The sequence below is a fragment of the Vombatus ursinus genome, unplaced genomic scaffold, assembly GCF_900497805.2.
Source record: "Vombatus ursinus unplaced genomic scaffold, bare-nosed wombat genome assembly UNPS02014807.1, whole genome shotgun sequence".
NCBI classification, from domain to species: Eukaryota; Metazoa; Chordata; class Mammalia; order Diprotodontia; family Vombatidae; genus Vombatus; species Vombatus ursinus.
The window spans coordinates 22,322,129-22,328,697 of record NW_020954585.1 but is presented as its reverse complement, the minus strand read 5'-3'; positions in this window follow the sequence as shown (position 1 = coordinate 22,328,697).

Here is a 6,569-nt window from a genome sequence, read left to right as displayed (position 1 = left end):
ACTATTAGACTGCAAGCTCTTGGAAGGCAGAGACTGTGTCAATTTTCACCTTTTCAAAATCCCCAGCACCAAGCACAATCTAAGTCACTTAATAAATGTTGACTTTAATATAGGGAACATTTTCTTAAAAGTAATTTTGGGCGAGTTAGTAGGATGACTGCCATGGGGACTGGCCAGCCCGTGACGACAAAGCAGAAAACTTACAGAGAAAGCACACTTTGGGGTAGAATTCCCTTTAATTGTGTGTGTGTGTGTGTGTGTGTGTGTGTGTGCGTGTGTGTGTGGTGGGTGGGGGAGATGGTAGGGGGTCAGGACCAGTAGGGGCAGGAAATAAATCCTGGGCTGGCAAAAGGAAAGAAGAGGCCAAGATTTCTTTGGAATCCCAGGAAAGACCACAGTTCTTTTTGTCTTTGCAGTCTGAGGTTTGTAGAATTACAGCATCATGGAAGTACAAAAAAACCCTAAGGAGAGAAAACTGGCTTGACAGCAGATGGAAAACAGCTATTGTGGCCAAACTTTCTGAGGCAAAATCTCCTTGGGGACAATCCAATGATGTGCTTACCCTTTTATACAGCCACAAAGTCCTGGTCAGAGGTAAAGTATGCCGAGGGTGACACAACAGCCAGAAATGCAGGAGACTCGCTCACAATTAGAGAACACTTTTTTTTTTAATCACAAAGAACTTTAGGTACATTACCTGATGTGATCTTTACAACAATGCTAGGGTAGATTTTCTCATTCCCATTTTATAGAGAGGAAAGCCTAAATCTCTGAAAAGCATAGTCATTTGCCCTATCTCACACAACGACCAGGAGGGGAGAAGCAAAGTTAAAATTCGAATCCAAATCCCTTGGTGCCAATGGAACCCATTATTCAAGGCAAGCTGGCTGGTGGCAAGATGCAGAGTTTGGTATGGCCTTCTGTTTGTAATTTAGGGGTCCTGACCTGGGCTTTTTCTTCTCTTTTTCATTTTCCATTTGTGTTCTTGTTGCAGCAAATTCTGCTCCAAGTAAACTTAATTAAACACAATAGCCCTTTTCTGTTCCAAGAACTGGGCTGTTTTTACTGTTGACTCACAACAGAAATAAATTCAAAGCCCAACTGTCAGGATTATTTATTGCCTCTGCCTTCTAACCCCAAATAGTCAAACCAAACCAGGACCAGATTTTGTTCTGAAAAGTGCCCTTGGCCAAGTATGTGTTGGCTGGTTTCCAGAGAAAAGTTGTTGGGGTCATTTCTCACCCATCCTTGGGAAAGGGGCTATGGGACATGGGGTGGGTACTGAACTGTCCCAGAATCAAAGAATTTCCTAGTCTCAGTTGGACAAGACCTCAGATATCATCTAGTAAGATTGATTGGCATGTAGAGAAAAAGACAAGGGACCAGGCATTGGGGTGGGGAACCTGAGGCCTTGAAACCACATGTGGCCCTCTAGGTCCTTAAGTGTGGCCTTTTGAATCCAAGCTTCACAGAACAAATCCCCCTAATAAAAGGATTTGTTTTGTAAAACTTGGACTCAGTCAAAAGCCTGCACCCAAGGACCTAGAAGGCCATATGTGGCCTCAAGGCCACAGGTTCCCCACCCCTGGACCAGGAAATGACCAGGGAATGGAAATAAGAGATTAGCAAAGAGAAACAATCACATACAGATTTGACTTTTTTTTTTCTCTCTCTTTTTTGTCATCCTCTGTCTTCTCTCTCTCTCTCTTTTTTGGGGTGAGGCAATCAGAGTTAAGTGACTTGCCCAGGGTTACACAGCTAGTGTCAAATGTCTGAGGCCAGATTTGAACTCAGGTCCTCTGACTCCCAGGCTGGAGCTCTATCCACTGCGCCACCTAGCTGCTCCTAGATTTGACTTTTTAAAAGCATTCTTCTCTTTATTTATTTTTTATTTTAATTTTAATTTTTTTATAGTTAAGAGAGCTGTTTCTGGTTTTATTTGCTGAATTTATTCAGCAAGAACTTAGATATCGTAGACCTTAACTTAGATACAAAACATGAAAATTAAGAATAGTAGATGATATCTAACATTTTGAATACTTTCTTCATAACATCCCCATGAGGGAGGCAGCATAAGTATTCTTATCCCCCCATACATATATATATGTATATGTGTGCATATAATTTATATTTAGTTTTCAACATTCACTTCTATAAGATTTTGAGTTCTAAATTTTCTCCCCCTCCTTCTCCTCCCCACTCTCCAAGACAGCATGCAATCTGATATAGGTTATACATATACAATCATATTAAACATATTTCCACATTAGTTATGTTGTAAAGAAGAATTAAAACCAAAGGGAGATACCATGAGAAAGAAAAAAAAGAGAAAATAGTATGCTTCGATCTGCATTCAGACTCCATAGTTCTTTCTCTGGATATGGATAGCATTTTATATCATGAGCCTTTTGGAGATATCTTAGATCCTTGCATTACTGAGAAGGACTAAGTCTATCAAAATTGGTCATGGCACAGTGTTGCTGTTACTGTGTACAATGTTCTCCTGGTTCTGTTCACTTCACTCAGCATCAGTTCATGTAAGTCTTTCCAGGTTTTTCTAAGTCCCCCTGCTCATCATTTCTTATGGAACAATAGTATTCCATTACATTCATATACCACAACTTGCTCATCCTTTCTCCAGTTGATTGGCATCCCTTCAATTTCCACCACAAAAAGAACTGCTATAAATATTTTTGTACAAATGGATCTTTTTCCCTTTTTTATGATCTCTTTGGGATACAGACCTAAAAGTGCTATTTCTGGGTCAAAGGGTATGCACAGTTTTATAGCCCTTTGAGCTATAAATTCCAAATTGCTCCCTAGAATGGTTGGATCAGTTCACAACTCCACCAATAATGTATTAGTGTTCCAATTTTCCCACATCTTCTCCAACATTTATCATTTTCCTGTTTTGTCATGTTAGCCAATCTGATAGGTGTGATGTGGTACCTCAGAGTTGCTTTAATTTGCATTTCTCTAATCAATAGTGATTTAGAGCATTTTTTTCATATGACTATTGATAGCTTTACTTTCTTCATCTGAAAACTGCCTGTTCATATACTTTGACCATTTGTCAATTGGGAAATGACTTGTAATTTTTTGATTCAGTTTGACTTTATCAGAGACATTGGCTGTAAAAATTGTTTCCCAGCTTTCTGCTTCCCTTCTAATCTTGGTTGCATTGGCTTTGTTTGTACAAAACTTCTTCAATTTAATGTAATCAAAATTATCCATTTTCCATTTTATAATGTTTTCTAACTCTTGTTTGGTCAGAAATCCTTCTCTTCTCCATAGATCTGACAGGTAAACTATTCTTTGCTCTCCTAGTTTGTTTATAATATCACCCTTAACATCTAAATCATGTACACATTTTGACTTTTTCTTGGTGTACAGTATAATATTTTGGCTTATGCTTAGTTTCTGTCATACTATTTTCCAGTTTTCCCAGCAGTTTTTGTCAAATAGTGAGTTCTTATCCCAGAAGCTGGGGTCTTTGGGTTTATCAAACAGTAGATTACTATAGCTATTGACTACTATGTCTTGTGTACCTAACCTATTCCACTGATCCACCACTGCATTCTTCCCTTTAAACATAGAACTCTCCAACCTGCTTTTCCAGACTTCTTTCTTCATCATCATCATCATCACTAATATTTATGTAACATTTTAAGGTTTGCAAAGTTCTTTCATATATTATCTTATTTGATCCCTACAACACCCCTATTGTTATATTGTGCTACTATTAGTCCCATTTTAGAGATGAGGAAATTGAGGCTGAGAGAGATTAAGTGACTTGCCCAGGATCACACAGCTAATAAGTGTCTGAGGCAGGGTTTAAACATAGTTATTCCTGACTCCAAGAACCAAGCTATACCATATTCTTGCCTTTCCCATACTTTATATTTCAGTCAACTAGACCTATTCACTATACCTCAAATGTGAATTATTGACTTTTAAAAAAAATCTTTTCTCCCACTATTTCCTCTGCCTGACTGGCCCCTTTCCCCTTATCCCTAGTTGTACCTGTTGAAAGACCACCCATCATTCTTCAAGACCAAGCTCAAATGTCATCTCCTTCATGAAACCTTCCATAATATCCCCACATGAAAACAATCTCTCTTCTAAACTTGCATGAGCATCTTGTTAATTACGCTATAGATTTTGAGCTTAATATCAACTAATTTATCTAACACATTAAGGTTTGCAAGTACAGTTATCCCTTCTATATCATGACTTTCCCCATCATGGTTTCTATATATTGTGGGTCAGTATAAGAAATAAATGGGAATTTTGGAGGAGTTTTGTGAAAGTTGCAAATGACACGTGAGGGCCGGCAGATGGCACAGGAAAAGCTTAGAAACTTAGAAATGCATAAAATATGTGTACAGTATTGTATAACAGAAACATATTTTATCTTTTAATACCATAATAATTCAAACTTCTTTTCCGATACGAAAGGAGGGTCAAAAATTTTATGCGGATTTTCCAGATTACAATGTGTGCCCCTAGTCCCCTTAATGTGAAAGGGATAACTGTACTTTTCCTACAACATTCCTGAGAGGTAGGTAATGCAAATGTAGCCAGACTTTGGTTACTTGTATTAGATTGTAATCTCTGTGAGGGCAAGGGACAGACCTTACCCACTGTTTTGCCCCAGCTCCCATCATAGTAGTCTGCACCTAGTAGGTACTTAGTCAATCAGTTTCTATAGTGAGGAGGCTAAAGGGGCAAAAATACTGGTTTTTATCACAAACACTTGATCTCTTTGCCAAGCAAAGATACACGACTGCCAAAGTCAACAATGTTTCAAAATAGAAACCCATTTGTCAAATCTTACATAGGAGGCGGATGGAAGAGTAGAAGCAATATCCTCTTATAAAAAGTCAAGGAACAAGTCAAGAAAACAAATTTACAGAGTACTTGGGGAGGGACTCTTTTAAGACGGATCACCCCAAGGACACTGGAGGATGAAACTAGGTGTTTTCCTATATTGCATTTCCTCTCCCATTTCTTTGCCTTTGCAAGGCTTTCCCCTCATCTTATGCCTAAAATGTACTTTCTTTTCACTTCTTCCTGTTCAAATGTCTACCTTTCTTCAAAGCTCAACTCAGGTGCCACCTCTTAAATGAGGTTTTTCTTGGAATTAGAGTTTCCCTTTCCCAAGAAAAAATTACCTTGCATTCAATTTGTATTTACTTATATGTTGTTTTCTCTATAGCATGTAAACTCCTTTGTGCCTGACCTGTGCCTGACCTTCTTTTGAGCTTGTATTGGTCTGATCAACCACAGTAGAACACACTGTACCTTGACTCCAACATTGCAATGTCATTTTGGTCCTCTTCTAGTATGAAGGGCCAACAACAATTTCCTTGAGGGCAGGGATTACTTTGGTTTTGTCTTTGTACCCCCAGTGCTTGGCACATGGGAGATGTTCTAAGAAGTTTTGATTTATTCTCAAGATTTCGAAAAGAGAGGAAGAAAGTAAACATTTGGAAAAAATAAGGGGCGTTATTACCATAATAATAAAATAAAATATGTAATATAATATATAAATAATAAAAAGCATCTAGAAAAAGTTAATAACTGCAGACCTAGCTGGCTAGTATTCTTTATTAACATCTCTATGAGAATAAACTGTGACAAATCATGTGAAGATATGAGAAGAAGAGAGTTTTTACAAATAATGTTTTATCATATCGCATATATTTATAGTCACACAATTGAATGAAAAGATCAGAAAACACAAGATATTGTGATTTTTGTTTATTGACACTTCAATAGGCAAAATATTGCCTTAAAAGGTTCTCTTCCAACAATGTCTCCTATGCATATGTAAAAATCATATGACATTCTTTAAAAGATGCAACAACAGAAATAACTTTATGTGATAATACTTAGATCATAAATATCAGGAAAGACATAAAACAGGGAGATGTATGCTCACCAAAGGTGTTTGCCACTGTTGTGGAGTATGTCCAGCATACCATCCAAATTGAAGGGAGATTCCCTATATTTGGAGAGGGCCAGTTGCTACTATTTGCAGAAGACATTGTGCTGATTATATCAAGCCCCAAAATGTTGTGAAGCTTCCTAAATGAGCTCATAATCATTCATGAGTTCAGTCTATTTACACAAGAAAAACTGAGTAGATAAAGAATATCTATTGTCCAGACTATTGTAGGGGTGTGTGCCTAGGTAGGTTATGTATGTCCCCATGGGTCTGTCTAGATGTGCCTTGCAGGGAGGCATAAACGGATATCTCTACAGTATTCTCCATCTACCCTTCTTCAAGAGAGACATTGATTCCTGCCAAGACACCCTATTCTCCTCAGAGAACAGGTACAGGGCTAGAATCTTATCTATCTGTTACCCTAAATATTTTTGGACTGGAAGAAATAACGTTTAGGTTCAAACACTGGTGACTGCTATCCCTTAACTTCTGAGAACAGATGCTCCAAGCTATATAAACGAGGCTTGACTCTCTTCCCACCAAATGCCAGTAACACAAATAGCCCATGTAGTAAATAGCAAATAAAACCACTTATCCAAGCCAAGAGAAAACAGAAATC